The sequence below is a fragment of the Mercurialis annua genome, linkage group LG8 (genome assembly GCF_937616625.2).
Source record: "Mercurialis annua linkage group LG8, ddMerAnnu1.2, whole genome shotgun sequence".
Taxonomy (NCBI): Eukaryota; Viridiplantae; Streptophyta; class Magnoliopsida; order Malpighiales; family Euphorbiaceae; genus Mercurialis; species Mercurialis annua.
The window spans coordinates 14,607,825-14,625,505 of record NC_065577.1 but is presented as its reverse complement, the minus strand read 5'-3'; the positions used below and the strand labels follow the sequence as shown (position 1 = coordinate 14,625,505).

At 31.2% G+C, this 17,681-nt stretch overlaps 1 long non-coding RNA gene across 2 annotated transcripts; it reads left to right on the top strand.

Annotated features, from left to right (window-relative positions):
- Positions 1–12,374: 12,374 nt before the first annotated feature.
- On the top strand, positions 12,375–15,378 carry LOC126661678 (uncharacterized). 2 transcript variants are annotated; one of them, XR_008789710.1, is made up of 4 exons: positions 12,375–12,529; positions 12,638–12,733; positions 14,228–14,314; positions 15,020–15,378. It is a non-coding gene; the product is annotated as an uncharacterized LOC126661678 (long non-coding RNA). The 2 variants fall into 2 exon arrangements; XR_008789711.1 differs by lacking the exon at positions 14,228–14,314 and having other exon boundaries at positions 12,381–12,529.
- Positions 15,379–17,681: the final 2,303 nt, after the last annotated feature.

The following is a 17,681-nucleotide window of genomic DNA, read 5'->3' as shown; positions in this document are numbered from 1 at the left end:
TCTAGTGCACAAGTAAACAGTGACATGCTAAGAAAAACAGCAACTGCTATAAGAAGGTTGTTAACTCCCGCCATTTGTTCGATAAAATAATATTTACTCAAGTATGGAATGAAGATATCTTTTATGGAGTAATTCTAGTGTTGCACATCAAACTATTTATATATACATGTATTTGTAACTCCTATAAAATATATAATTAAATATGTGCAGTTTCGTTAGTAATTAAAATTTCGTAATGTGTTTCTAAAAACAAACACTTCTACAGGGTAAAATTAAAATATTTGTGCTAATTCATTACGTTACTTATATTTTAAATATCTACAAAACTTACTTAATTAACATTTATAATAAAGTTTGCCATTTAAAACTGTAGCAGCAATGAGCCTTATATATTTATCAATTCAATTCTTTAATAATAGTTTTAAATGAATATATATATGTTTATAAAATAAATAGGGTATACAATTATGAATAAGACGCAATCGGATGTGTAATCAACATATATTACATGGATTGATAACCTTTAATGAGGGTTTAATAACATCATTTAGTGGGTTAATCTTAAGATTTAGAACTCGTTTTGGGTGGTACAGAACAATACTAGTCCAAATATTATAAATATACAAGTCCACTACAACTGTTTAATAAAAAAAATTAAAAGAATTATAAATGTGCAAATTGTGAATGTAAGTTTACTAAAATATGTTTCTATCATATACATATTAGAACACGTGAATGTAGGACTATAACATTATACTAAAAATTAAATTTTCTAATCTTTAATGGATAACACTTATATAAAATTAGAAAATGTCTTAGAATTAATTCTAGTGTTTGTACAAAACAATAATTCTTTTGTATTACGTAAGTGTAAGGCTTGAGGTAAGTACAAGAAATCTAAAACAATATCTTAATATCAAATTTCGGATAAGGAATCTACCGCTATTGTTTCCTAAAATTGATTAAAATTCACACCTTTATTATTTACTCAGAAATTATTTAGAATTATATTCGCCCTTCTCTAGGAATTAAATATTTTAACATGCAAATTTAATTCTTATAGATTATGTATTAATAAATATTTTTAATTCAGATAATGTAAAATTTACATATGGTTTAGAGTAAAAGAATTTAAATGAAATAAAAAATGACTTAAATGCTTTTAATTTCTCAACACCGTACGAAATAATTCAAAAAGTTAAAGAAATTTAAAATTATAATATCGGCAAATAGATATGTTCGAACTCAAAGAAATTATATAACTCTCTTGGTATGTAAAATATAAAATTAGATATTTAACCCAATTCCACAAAATTTAGTATGTAATTATAAATAATTACTTATGCCATTACAACGCAGAGATTTTATTACTGGTATACCGTATAAAGATTATTTAAACTGTAAATTTTGAGATTTATGGATAGCAAAAATTAAAAAAAATTCATGCTTCTTTTTTTAATTTAATAAAAACATAAGTCGACTATGCTAGTTGTTGCTTTAATAACATGACTAGTACCTTATTTATTTTACTTATTCAGAAATTAATTGTGCAATGAATTTTATATTTTTAAATATACGTCCATTATATACACATTGACATATATTTTATATTTAAAAAACAATTAAATTATGTATTTGTCTTCTAATATTTCTGCTTGTAAAATGTGAGCATCATTTTTTCGATTTTTTTAATAAAAGGTTTGATTAAAAAAAATGGAATTTCATAGTGCTATAATACAAAGTAATTGATATTATCCTATGTATTCCATAATAAATAATAGAACTTAAGATGTTTTTATTATGTTTTATTTTTAAATTTTACAAAGTGATTATTCCACTTTTCATTATTCGATGCGTAGCATAAGTAGTGCACCGTTTGGACATTGAGAACATAATTGACGAGATTACACGTGCTAGATTTTTATCAGTTTGCAATTGCCTTCGGAATAGGAAAACAACCAATGTATACTTCTTGTAATTTAGCCAAATAGTATTGCAGACGTGCTTCAAAGTTCGGTCCATGAGCGATATAACTCACCATTTCGTCATGACAAGATTTCCCTAGTGTAGAAACGAGTTCAACACAACATTCATGAGAAAGTGTGCCATTCAAGAACACCGATTTAAATATCTCATTTCCACACTTTTTTGTTGCATGACTGGCGCATACATCTAAGAAGTTGAACAATCCTGGGCGTGGCTCTTGCGCAGAAGTTGGTGCTCCTATATCTAGTGCACAAGTAAACATTGACATGCTAAGAAAAACAGCAACTGCTATAAGAAGGTTGTTAACTCCCGCCATTTGTTCGATAAAATAATATTTACTCAAGTATGGAATGAAGATATCTTTTATGGAGTAATTCTAGTGTTGCACATCAAAACTATTTATATATACATGTATTTGTAACTCCTATAAAATATATAATTAAATATGTGCAGTTTTGTTAGTAATTAAAATTTCGTAATGTGTTTCTAAAAACAAACACTTCTACAAGGTAAAATTAAAATATTTGTGCTAATTCATTACGTTACTTATATTTTAAATATCTTTAAAACTTACTTATTCAACATTTATAATAAAGTTTGCCATTTAAAACTGTAGCAGCAATGAGCCTTATATATTTATCAATTCAATTCTTTAATAATAATTTTAAATGAATATATATGTTTATAAAATAAATAGGGTATACAATTATGAATAAGACGCAATCGGATGTGTAATCAACATATATTACATGGATTGATAACCTTTAATGAGGGTTTAATGACATCATTTAGTGGGTTAATCTTAAGATTTAGAACTCGTTTTGGGTGGTACAGAACAATACTAGTCCAAATATTATAAATATACAAGTCCACTACAACTGTTTAATAAAAAAAATTAAAAGAATTATAAATGTGCAAATTGTGAATGTAAGTCTACTAAAATATGTTTCTATCATATACATATTAGAACACGTGAATGTAGGACTATAACATTATACTAAAAATTAAATTTTCTAATCATTAATGGATAACACTTATATAAAATTAGAAAATGTTTTAGAATTAATTCTAGTGTTTGTACAAAACAATAATTCTTTTGTATTACGTAAGTGTAAGGCTTGAGGTAAGTACAAGAAATCTAAAACAATATCTTAATATCAAATTTCGGATAAGGAATCTACCGCTATTGTTTCCTAAAATTGATTAAAATTCACACCTTTATTATTTACTCAGAAATTATTTAGAATTATATTCGCCCTTCTCAAGGAATTAAATATTTTAACATGCAAATTTAATTCATATAGATTATGTATTAATAGATATTTTTAATTGAGATAATGTAAAATTTACATATGGTTTAGAGTAAAAGAATTTAAATGAAATAAAAAATGACTTAAATGCTTTTAATTTCTCAACACCGTACGAAATAGTTCATAAAGTTAAAGAAATTTAAAATTATAATATCGGCAAATAGATATGTTCGAACTCAAAGAAATTATATAACTCTCTTGATATGTAAAATATAAAATTAGATATTTAACCCAATTCCACAAAATTTAGTATGTAATTATAAATAATTACTTATGCCATTACAACGCAGAGATTTTTTACTGGTATACCGTATAAAGATTATTTAAACTGTAAATTTTGAGATTTATGGATAGCAAAAATTAAAAAAAATTCATACTTCTTTTTTTAATTTAATAAAAACATAAGTCGACTATGCTAGTTGTTGCTTTAATAACATGACTAATACCTTATTTATTTTACTTATTCAGAATTTAATTGTGCAATGAATTTTATATTTTTAAATATACGTCCATTATATACACATTGACATATATTTTATATTTAAAAAACAATTAAATTATGTATTTGTCTTCTAATATTTCTGCTTGTAAAATGTGAGCATCATTTTTTCGATTTTTTTTATAAAAAGTTTGATTAAAAAAAATGGAATTTCATAGTGCTATAATACAAAGTAATTGATATTATCCTATGTATTCCATAACAAATAATAGAACTTAAGATGTTTTTATTATGTTTTATTTTTAAATTTTACAAAGTGATTATTTGTAATACCCCGTACTTTTAAAGTACTACGTAAGGTGCCAAGAGGCGTAAATGCGAGAATTAAATCAAGGACATCGAAATTAAGTTCAAGAAATAAGAATTAGACCAAAGCGGGTCTATTAGAATTATCGTAAAATAATAATTTAAGTGAAAATTATTATTCGATAAAATTGGATTTTAGCGGGACTAGGAAAAAATCGATAAATTAAAATAAAATAATTGGTAAGTCCCGAGCTAATAAATTTTTACGATAAGGTTCGTAAAATAAATTTATGGACCTAAGAATAAATCTTATTAATTTGGACGAAAGCATTTTCTTAAACGGAATTTTAATTATCGGAAAAAGCAAAAGGATATAAATAAAATATTGGACCCAGATAAATTAATAATGCGACAAAGTCTATTATTTATCGATAAATCAAGAATCGTCAAGGTTCCGGTCAATTAATTGGAAAAACAAAGAGATGGGGAATTAAGTTATAAGAGGTACAAAACTTAAGCATTTATATGGACTCTTCCCCACATTTTTCAATTAAATGAAGACACATGTTAATCCCACCTCTTCATTTTTCTCTTGCAAGCAAATATTATAGATCAAAAACCTCAAATCCTCACCTTCCTCTCCTCCATAAACCGAACCCTAGCTCATCACCCTAACCTCATCATTTCTTCAACCAAATTCAATAACCATGGAGGCAAATTGATCCTACGACAAAAAGGGAAACAAGGTAAGTCATTTAATGATGCTTTCCATGGTTTGAAATGATGGAATGGTTGATAGAAAATGTTGGGTTTTTGAGCTTTAGGTTTGATATTAGGTGTTTGATGTTTGTAAGGTTATGAATCATTGATTTGGAGATTGAATTATGAAGTTTTGATGGTGATTCTTGGAAGGGAGTGGTTCGGCCATAAGCAAACTCATCATATTCAAGGTAAAAAAATTCTGAACTTGAAGATTTATTGATGTTTGAATGAGTTTTGGTTGAGTTTAAGTTAAGTAAATAAACTGTTTTTGAACATGTCAAGGGGCTGAAATTGAGCTATGATTTTGATGGTTTAGAAGGCTGTTTTTCAGAGATAATTCAAGGGGTTTGGACACCTCGGAATTTACGTTTTTAACGTCGAATCCGTGCCCCAAAATAGCAGCCAAACTGCTGCAAAAGTGCAGCAGTAAACTGCTGCAATAGGCAGCAGTAAACTGCTGCAGAGTGCAGCAGCAAACTGCTGCAGAGTGCAGCAGCAAACTGCTGCAATAGGCAGCAGTTGCTGCCACTTTTAGCGGAGCTGCCGGTGAGCTCCGGCAGTCATAAAAATGGCGCACTGACATTAGGTCGATGTACGCATACTCGAGTCCAAAACGTAGTTTTCGGAACTTCAAAAATCATGGTTAAAGGGGTTTAAAACTGAGCTTATATATAATGTAGAAAAATAAACGCAAAACAGTTTATGACACTCACTTTCGACCAAGTTTTGGACGACTTTGAGTGATGTTTTTTGAGAAGGTTTAAATGGTATATCGTAAGGGATATACGGAGAGTACATTATAATAGTCGGATTAGGATTTAAACAAGTAAATAGGGTTAGGATGATTAAAATAGATGATGAGTTGAAAATATTAAAATCTGGAAATCCTGAAATCAAGTCGCGAAGGCTACTTCGCCTATGAAAACGGACCTTAATCCGTAATAATATTAACCCGAAAATGGGTATAATAAATTAATGAGGTTGCATAGATGAGATTTAAGTGAAATAAACGTGGTGTTGTTAAGACGGATTAAAAATTATCCGTGTTTGAAGTTGAGTCAAAAACTGGAAATATAAGTTAGAAAAATAAACTAAGTGTTAAAACATAACAAAAGGGCAACTTTGGAATTAAATTGTGAACAAATGGTAAGTCGGAATCAGTTGAAATATTCACGGATATTGTAGAGGAAAGTGTGAAGTTTAAGAACGTCAGATTGTTTTTGGAAAGTATCCGCTGTAGTTACCCTGTTCCGCTGTCTGAAACAGCAGCATTAGAAGACTGTTTTTAACAGCTTTAATTTTCAGATTTGAGGTACCAACTTCAGGACTACTTCCGACACCTTCGGGTGCTAATTTCAGTCCGAGGTCTAAACAAAAGTTTTAGACGACATTCCGAACTTTAGGAATGTCAATTTTATTTTGTATTTGGACCACTTTAATTGACGGTTTTAGTAGCTCAAAGATGGTCCAAAAACACGAAATAAATAGGAAAAATTTAAAGAGTTATCCTTGAGGAAAATTTTGGAAATATTAAAGACGTCAAATGAAGTTTGAATCCAAATGAAAGCCGTAGAAGATGTTACGGACTATGGAAATGTCCAATTTGTTTTGAGTATGGGCTATTTTAAATAAGCGGTTTTGATAGCCGAAGTTGGCTAGAAACCCAATTTTTAGATAAGTGATTCTAGTTAGATTTTTATTAATTAGTGCAATTATCAAATTTTCGTAGACCCGGAGAGACGATTACTAACGGGACTCGGAACGTGACGAACGCGATACCGTTTTACGAATTCTCGAAGATTTTGGTTAGCAAGTGGTGAGTTTACAATTTACTTTTGTGTGTTATTAATAAAAGCTATTTATTTTATGATCATTATTATTAATGCATCGCATAAAGCATTATTATTCATAATGATTATTATTTCTTATTGAATGTTATTTCTTATAAAATAAAACTAGTATAGTGATCCGAGGAAACGAGCTACCTATTGGGCGTCAATAGGCTGTGTGATCACCAGTGTCCGGTCAGTCATAGAATTAGCATTAATAGATGTTGGTATCTAAAAATGTTTGATATGAGCTCATTATATGATGATTATGTTTGGGAATGAGGAGGACTATGTTTGGTAGATACGAGGTAACTCGGTCGAACTATCTCGGGACCCGTATCTAGTGAGTAACTCGGTTGAACTATCTCGGGACTCACACCTTGGGATTAAGCAGTGACATGATGTAACTCGGTTGAACTATCTCGGGACTATGTCACGTGGTAACGAGTAACTCGGTTGAACTATCTCGGGACCGTACCACTTGGATTAAAATGATTTGACATAATACGAAAGGATACAATATGAGTAGGATATAGGAAATAATATGAGTTTAAGATTAAGGTTTCGATCGGATCTAATACTTGATATATATTATGTTCTTATATATATGTTTTGTTTTAATTGCGATGTTATTTTATATAACACCATTAGTAACGTGTAAACTCACTCAGCGTTGTCTGACCCCCCAACAGTATTTTATTTCAGGTGATAGTACTTTGAAGAGATGGACTTCCATTTTTGTTCCGGAAGTCTGCAACATATAAAGTATATATTGAAGTACGCTTCAATTCGTAGCGCTGCAGTAGTCAGTAGATGTCAGTCTATATTTGTTGTTTGTATCGAACGAGATTCAGCTGTTAACTCTGATTTTATAAAATATATATACACGATTTATAAAACTATGTTTTTACCCGTTTGATATTTTCACCAATTGTCTATGAATGAAATTGGTATGAAATTGTATGATTCGGAACAAGGCAATGCTGAGTTATGTTATCGCAGAGTAAGACCTTAGTTCCAATCGATTATGCATCGGTTTTGAAAGAACGTTTTCGACGATTATGAAATATTGTTTTCCGATGTTTTCCCGAAAACGTTTTGTGCATAATTTTGTGTTTGATTGAAAAAAAAAATTTACTTGTTTTTTTAGGCTTGCTACGGGTTCCGGAGCAACCACTCCCGTTCCCTAGCGCCGGTCTCGACCCTCGATTTTGGGTCGTGACAAAGGTGGTATCAGAGCATTTGGTCCAGGATACCACTGCTTTGTATGTGAGTCTACCTAGGAACTACTGCAGCATATAAGATTCGAGTCATGTCTTGAATCGGTTTTCGTTTGATTTTAAAATTTTCAACTCTCCTCTCTAGGATGCGCGTCTGTATGTACGTTCGATATGATTGGTTGATGAGATACGCATGCGTAGATATTCCGCTTATGCCTATATGTTCGGCCATTGTTTAGATGCCCTGCCTAGGCATAGATATATAGTTTTTGCATTAAGATTTGATTATATGGACACATGCTCGGCATATTAACAGGACATGGTTATTCTATGAGTGTTGTGTATCATTATGTACGAAGTAGATAATCGACATTTATACGACTCGATGACGAACCTAATGTATCAAGCATCGTGCGATACAAACATGCTATCGAAGTCCTACGATAGAGACACCAAGGGATGATCGATAGAAAAGCGTGGATTCACAGAGGTAGAAGAATTTACCAAGTTACAGAGTTAAAGGTCTGGAGAACTTACGAAGTTTGAGATTTAAAATTCAATTAAAGTTATTTCCTTAAATGGTTTTAAAAGTATAATTGTGCCTAGAACTAATATAGTAGTGCACTAATTCCACGACATAATTAGAAATACATCACTCATACACATTAAATGGAAAGAATAATAAATGAATTCATACATTAGTAGAACATGCATCATATGCATTTGGCAGATAAGAGGTAAGCTGTGGCAACTCTTTGGGGATGAGAGACGTCATCACCCTAGTGCACAATTATACTAACGTTTAAATGATTTAAATGGAATTTTTGAAAAAGGGCCCTTCCTTTGAAATTCAACGATGATTGAATTATGTTTTAAAGAGATTTGTTTTATGCGTAAGTATACCTAGACTTGAACTCTGTAACGAAGGTGAAATGTTCGAGATCAAGCTACAAGCAACCCTCAGAGACACGACGAACGTGTATAAGAACGCGAACTAGGAGTATGTTTTAGAAAGGTACGAAGTTAGTCGAAGTTTCACGATCTGTCACGGGATTAGAATATCTAGATGTACACAAATAGTGAAGTGAAATAGATTGAACAACAAACTAGGATGTCCCTATTTATAAAATAAGGTAATTAGGATAAAATGCTATAAGACAATGGAAGTATAAAAGATAATAGTCGAACATAGTAATCGACCCATAGCTTAAACATTAGAGATAGAAGATGATCTCTACAAATGGATGACGCGAGTTTTACGCGATATCAAAAGATCATTAAATCTAGTATAACCAAGATATATTTTGATTGAACCGTTGGATCGATTTAATATTGGAGTATGACATTCCTGAGAAGGTTGTTTAGGAGTTAACCGTTGTAATCGTCGAACGGAGAACTCAGTGGCAGTTTTTTTTTATAAGAGCGTTGACGGGAGGTATATATAAAGGATCAATTTAGACAACAAACTGTGAAAGTATAAGGTATATAAGGATTGTGAACGTAAGATATGTATGAAATGAGTATGGTGTGATATATATGATGAATGAAATTAAGAAATTAATTTCTTAAGTTGCGTGGAGTATGTTAAAAAGTGGGAAAATCTAAGCAGAATGCTTCGCGATTAGAACATTTTGACCGATATTAAAGAACATGTATATGGACGAAGAATAAGATCACAAGATCGAATATGAATGGCATAGAGTGGAAAGTTTAGTACGAAAGCTAGGAAATGCCCTAGATGATTCTTAAGTGAGAACGTAGACGATGATTACCGAAAGGTAAGATACATGAGATGGTGAAGATCATGTCAAAGATATAAAGTCTAAAGGTTCATATGTCGAAATCAATGAAGAAGCTAGAATAAGCTATTGCTTGAAGATATGTAATGTGTTAAGGACGAAAGTTTTCGGATAAGAATTTTGTGATAAGAGAAGGAATAACTTAACGCGAACAAGAAAGAGAAACAAGAGTTATATGGGGGGAAAGTTGAATCATATTAGGAATTAAAGAGAAAGAAAGATATAGGAATCAATACAAACGTAAGGATCCTAAAGTTTGACACGAGAAATAATAGCGTGTAAGACAAACTACGATGGATCAAGTATGCGGGCATAGGAGACCCGCTCATTCGATACAAATGGGTTAGTGTGTGGTAAAGATATATAAAGGACGAGTTAAAGAAGAAAGAACATGAAGAACGTTAATGATCAGTGCTTCAACCTTTGAGGGGTTGATGGAACAAAGTCAAACTTGTCAAATGACAATGATATTTGTTTTAGGATCCAAAAAGATCTCAGGAGACACCTGGACATATCGACGCAATATTATAGTAAATGGTACAATTTCAATAAGAAATTGAAATTTTGTCTTACTGACAGAACAAATGTCAGTATTGAACGCATCACGTAAGTATCAACAATTATTAACGCGTTGGATATAAAAGTGATCCAAGGGAAGCAATGTGTAAAATTGTTATCAACGATGGAAAGTGCAACAATGGAAGATGGAGTAAAAGACGACGGCAAAGGGGTAAACAATTAAGGAAGTAAATAAAAGTGTATGGCATGAGTCGCAAAAGTATAAGAGAGTAGTACTAATAAATGCAACTAAGGGATACAGAATAAAGTAATGAGTTACAATAGGGATGAATCATGAATAAAAGTATTCATAAGGAGTTTGATTACAAGGAAACTACGAGGAAGAAACTGATAATCATTATAGAAGTCTAAGGATGTACTTCTATAATTCAAAATATTATTTATCTATGAGATCAAAAGGACCTACACAAAACGAATTGTTACATAGGATGCGTAACAGAGAAGTGGTAAAGTACATGTCAAGGATGATACTTAGATGAATAATCAGATTGAATTAATTGAGTCTAATTCTCTTTTTGGAACAAAGGAACTTTATGAAGGATCGAACTAAGATTGTTCGAGAACCATAAGGTAGTTTATGGTATAAAACTATTACAGCGCTAAGGATGAGATCAAAATAAAGAAAAGTGTGATTAGATGGAGAATATCTAATGATAACTATAAGTCAAAAAAAAAAAATTGGCAGGATGTAAAAGGACAACGATACATCGAGAGACGAATCAAAATAGTGTGGAAACCACTTATAGCTATTGACAATGACAGGCCACTAAAAGGATCTGCGATTTGGGAAGTAAGGAATAAAACCTTAAGGGAAGAAAAAGTAATACCAGTCTGATATAGATAAATGGAATCAAAGTATCGAAAAATGAGATACACCATGAAAGATGAATGCGAAACATATCAAACAATGCCAAGAATACCTTCAACTTCATGAGATTCAATACCAGGAAACCATGAAGTATGGAAAAAAATATTAAGTTAAACCTTATACGTATGGAAACTGTATCTGGATAGCGGAAAAAAAAAAAGGCAAACAATATAAGAAGATTTTCATGGTCTAAGTAATACCAATTCGATAAGGACGTAGACACTGGAGAAATTCTAAGAAAAACTCGACTCGTGATACAAGATCATGATGTTGACAAGCTAACGAAGTAAAGTTAACAATAAATAACAAGGACAAAGTATCTTTTCACTCTATGATCAACTAGAGTGAAATTAGGTATCGTAAAAAGGAAAGTAATGATAAGATGATGGACATAAAACCAAGGTTAGTAAAACTAGAAGTGAGGCAATTACTCTGGATAAGTAATTTGAGTAATGGAAATTCAGAAACTTTGCTCACAGCAAGTGAGTGGAAAATCACCAAGGAACGACGATGTGGAAAGTTTCATGAAAACAATAGATTGTAAAGGTAAAAGTGTACTATGCTCAAAAAGGTAAAGTATACGAAGTAAGACTTTAAGTCTTTATAAGGAGCAATAAGAATTTCTAAGAAGGATAATACTTGATGAAAAGAGTATTACGATAATTATGAAAATTCGAGGACGAATTTCTATAAGGGGGGAAGAATGTAATACCCCGTACTTTTAAAGTACTACGTAAGGTGCCAAGAGGCGTAAATGCGAGAATTAAATCAAGGACATCGAAATTAAGTTCAAGAAATAAAAATTAGACCAAAGCGGGTCTATTAAAATTATCGTAAAATAATTATTTAAGTGAAAATTATTATTCGATAAAATTGGATTTTAGCGGGACTAGGGAAAAATCGATAAATTAAAATAAAATAATTGGTAAGTCCCGAGCTAATAAATTTTTACGATAAGGTTCGTAAAATAAATTTATGGACCTAAGAATAAATCTTATAAATTTGGACGAAAGCATTTTATTAAACGGAATTTTAATTATCGGAAAAAGCAAAAGGATATAAATAAAATATTGGACCCAGATAAATTAATAATGCGACAAAGTCTATTATTTATCGATAAATCAAGAATCGTCAAGGTTCCGGTCAATTAATTGGAAAAACAAAGAGATGGGGAATTAAGTTATAAGAGGTACAAAACTTAAGCATTTATATGGACTTTTCCCCACATTTTTCAATTAAATGAAGACACATGTTAATCCCACCTCTTCATTTTTCTCTTGCAAGCCAATATTATAGATCAAAAACCTCAAATCCTCACCTTCCTCTCCTGCATAAACCGAACCCTAGCTCATCACCCTAACCTCATCATTTCTTCAACCAAATTCAATAACCATGGAGGCAAATTGATCCTACGACAAAAAGGGAAACAAGGTAAGTCATTTAATGATGCTTTCCATGGTTTGAAATGATGGAATGGTTGATAGAAAATGTTGGGTTTTTGAGCTTTAGGTTTGATATTAGGTGTTTGATGTTTGTAAGGTTATGAATCATTGATTTGGAGATTGAATTATGAAGTTTTGATGGAGATTCTTGGAAGGGAGTGGTTCGGCCATAAGCAAACTCATCATATTCAAGGTAAAAATATTCTGAACTTGAAGATTATTGATGTTTGATTGAGTTTTGGTTGAGTTTAAGTTAAGTAAATAAACTGTTTTTGAACATGTCAAGGGGCTGAAATTGAGCTATGATTTTGATGGTTTAGAAGGCTGTTTTTCAGAGATAATTCAAGGGGTTTGGACACCTCGGAATTTACGTTTTTAACGTCGAATCCGTGCCCCAAAATAGCAGCCAAACTGCTGCAAAAGTGCAGCAGTAAACTGCTGGAGAGTGCAGCAGCAAACTGCTGCAATAGGCAGCAGTTGCTGCCACTTTTAGCGGAGCTGCCGGTGAGCTCCGGCAGTCATAAAAATGGCGCACTGACATTAGGTCGATGTACGCATACTCGAGTCCAAAACGTAGTTTTCGGAACTTCAAAAATCATGGTTAAAGGGGTTTAAAACTGAGCTTATATATAATGTAGAAAAATAAACGCAAAACAGTTTATGACACTCACTTTCGACCAAGTTTTGGACGACTTTGAGTGATGTTTTTTGAGAAGGTTTAAATGGTATATCGTAAGGGATATACGGAGAGTACATTATAATAGTCGGATTAGGATTTAAACAAGTAAATAGGGTTAGGATGATTAAAATAGATGATGAGTTGAAAATATTAAAATCTGGAAATCCTGAAATCAAGTCGCGAAGGCTACTTCGCCTATGAAAACGGACCTTAATCCGTAATAATATTAACCCGAAAATGGGTATAATAAATTAATGAGGTTGCATAGATGAGATTTAAGTGAAATAAACGTGGTGTTGTTAAGACGGATTAAAAATTATCCGTGTTTGAAGTTGAGTCAAAAACTGGAAATATAAGTTAGAAAAATAAACTAAGTGTTAAAACATAACAAAAGGGCAACTTTGGAATTAAATTGTGAACAAATGGTAAGTCGGAATCAGTTGAAATATTCACGGATATTGTAGAGGAAAGTGTGAAGTTTAAGAACGTCAGATTGTTTTTGGAAAGTATCCGCTGTAGTTACCCTGTTCCGCTTTCTGAAACAGCAGCATTAGAAGACTGTTTTTAACAGCTTTAATTTTCAGATTTGAGGTACCAACTTCAGGACTACTTCCGACACCTTCGGGTGCTAATTTCAGTCCGAGGTCTAAACAAAAGTTTTAGACGACATTCCGAACTTTAGGAATGTCAATTTTATTTTGAATTTGGACCACTTTAATTGACGGTTTTAGTAGCTCAAAGATGGTCCAAAAACACGAAATAAATAGGAAAAATTTAAAGAGTTATCCTTGAGGAAAATTTTGGAAATATTAAAGACGTCAAATGAAGTTTGAATCCAAATGAAAGTCGTAGAAGATGTTACGGACTATGGAAATGTCCAATTTGTTTTGAGTATGGGCTATTTTAAATAAGCGGTTTTGATAGCCGAAGTTGGCTAGAAACCCAATTTTTAGATAAGTGATTCTAGTTAGATTTTTATTAATTAGTGCAATTATCAAATTTTCGTAGACCCGGCGAGACGATTACTAACGGGACTCGGAACGTGACGAACGCGATACCGTTTTACGAATTCTCGAAGATTTTGGTTAGCAAGTGGTGAGTTTACAATTTACTTTTGTGTGTTATTAATAAAAGCTATTTATTTTATGATCATTATTATTAATGCATCGCATAAAGCATTATTATTCATAATGATTATTATTTCTTATTGAATGTTATTTCTTATAAAATAAAACTAGTATAGTGATCCGAGGAAACGAGCTACCTATTGGGCGTCAATAGGCTGTGTGATCACCAGTGTCCGGTCAGTCATAGAATTAGCATTAATAGATGTTGGTATCTAAAAATGTTTGATATGAGCTCATTATATGATGATTATGTTTGGGAATGAGGAGGACTATGTTTGGTAGATACGAGGTAACTCGGTCGAACTATCTCGGGACCCGTATCTAGTGAGTAACTCGGTTGAACTATCTCGGGACTCACACCTTGGGATTAAGCAGTGACATGATGTAACTCGGTTGAACTATCTCGGGACTATGTCACGTGGTAACGAGTAACTCGGTTGAACTATCTCGGGACCGTACCACTTGGATTAAAATGATTTGACATAATACGAAAGGATACAATATGAGTAGGATATAGGAAATAATATGAGTTTAAGATTAAGGTTTCGATCGGATCTAATACTTGATATATATTATGTTCTTATATATATGTTTTGTTTTAATTGCGATGTTATTTTATATAACACCATTAGTAACGTGTAAACTCACTCAGCGTTGTCTGACCCCCCAACAGTGTTTTATTTCAGGTGATAGTACTTTGAAGAGATGGACTTCCATTTTTGTTCCGGAAGTCTGCAACATATAAAGTATGTATTGAAGTACGCTTCAATTCGTAGCGCTGCAGTAGTCAGTAGATGTCAGTCTATATTTGTTGTTTGTACCGAACGAGATTTAGCTATTAACTCTGATTTTATAAAATATATATACACGATTTATAAAACTATGTTTTTACCCGTTTGATATTTTCACCAATTGTCTATGAATGAAATTGGTATGAAATTGTATGATTCGGAACAAGGCAATGCTGAGTTATGTTATCGCAGAGTAAGACCTTAGTTCCAATCGATTATGCATCGGTTTTGAAAGAACGTTTTCGACGATTATGAAATATTGTTTTCCGATGTTTTCCCGAAAACGTTTTGTGCATAATTTTGTGTTTGATTGAAAAAAAAATATTTACTTGTTTTTTTAGGCTTGCTACGGGTTCCGGAGCAACCACTCCCGTTCCCTAGCGCCGGTCTCGACCCTCGATTTTGGGTCGTGACATTATTCCACTTTTCATTATTCGATGCGTAGCATAAGTAGTGCACCGTTTGGACATTGAGAACATAATTGACGAGATTACACGTGCTAGATTTTTATCAGTTTGCAATTGCCTTCGGAATAGGAAAACAACCAATGTATACTTCTTGTGATTTAGCCAAATAGTATTGCAAACGTGCTTCAAAGTTCGGTCCATGAGCGATATAACTCACCATTTCGTCATGACAAGATTTCCCTAGTGTAGAAACGAGTTCAACACAACATTCATGAGAAAGTGTGCCATTCAAGAACACCGATTTAAATATCTCATTTCCACACTTTTTTGTTGCATGACTGGCGCATACATCTAATAAGTTGAACAATCCTGGGCGTGGCTCTTGTGCAGAAGTTGGTGCTCCTAAATCTAGTGCACAAGTAAACAGTGACATGCTAAGAAAAACAGCAACTGCTATAAGAAGGTTGTTAACTCCCGCCATTTGTTTTCGATAAAATAATATTTACTCAAGTATGGAATGAAGATATCTTTTATGGAGTAATTCTAGTGTTGCACATCAAACTATTTATATATACATGTATTTGTAACTCCTATAAAATATATAATTAAATATGTGCAGTTTCGTTAGTAATTAAAATTTCGTAATGTGTTTCTAAAAAAAACACTTCTACAGGGTAAAATTAAAATATTTGTGCTAATTCATTACGTTACTTATATTTTAAATATCTACAAAACTTACTTATTTAACATTTATAATAAAGTTTGCCATTTAAAACTGTAGCAGCAATGAGCCTTATATATTTATCAATTCAATTCTTTAATAATAGTTTTAAATGAATATATATATGTTTATTAAATAAATAGGGTATACAATTATGAATAAGACGCAATCGGATGTGTAATCAACATATATTACATGGATTGATAACCTTTAATGAGGGTTTAATGACATCATTTAGTGGGTTAATCTTAAGATTTAGAACTCGTTTTGGGTGGTACAGAACAATACTAGTCCAAATATTATAAATATACAAGTCCACTACAACTGTTTAATAAAAAAAATTAAAAGAATTATAAATGTGCAAATTGTGAATGTAAGTCTACTAAAATATGTTTCTATCATATACATATTAGAACACGTGAATGTAGGACTATAACATTATACTAAAAATTAAATTTTCTAATCTTTAATGGATAACACTTATATAAAATTAGAAAATGTCTTAGAATTAATTCTAGTGTTTGTACAAAACAATAATTCTTTTGTATTACGTAAGTGTAAGGCTTGAGGTAAGTACAAGAAATCTAAAACAATATCTTAATATCAAATTTCGGATAAGGAATCTACCGCTATTGTTTCCTAAAATTGATTAAAATTCACACCTTTATTATTTACTCAGAAATTATTTAGTATTATATTCGCCCTTCTCAAGGAATTAAATATTTTAACATGCAAATTTAATTCATATAGATTATGTATTAATAAATATTTTTAATTCAGATAATGTAAAATTTACATATGGTTTAGAGTAAAAGAATTTAAATGAAATAAAAAATGACTTAAATGCTTTTAATTTCTCAACACCGTACGAAATAATTCAAAAAGTTAAAGAAATTTAAAATTATAATATCTGCAAATAGATATGTTCGAATTCAAAGAAATTATATAACTCTCTTGGTATGTAAAATATAAAATTATATATTTAACCCAATTCCACAAAATTTAGTATGTAATTATAAATAATTACTTATGCCATTACAACGCAGAGATTTTATTACTGGTATACCGTATAAAGATTATTTAAACTGTAAATTTTGAGATTTATGGATAGCAAAAATTAAAAAAAAATCATACTTCTTTTTTTAATTTAATAAAAACATAAGTCGACTATGCTAGTTGTTGCTTTAATCACATGACTAATACCTTATTTATTTTACTTATTCAGAATTTAATTGTGCAATGAATTTTATATTTTAAAATATACGTCCATTATATACACATTGACATATATTTTATATTTAAAAAACAATTAAATTATGTATTTGTCTTATAATATTCCTGCTTGTAAAATGTGAGCATAATTTTTTCGATTTTTTAATAAAAAGTTTGATTAAAAAAATGGAATTTCATAGTGCT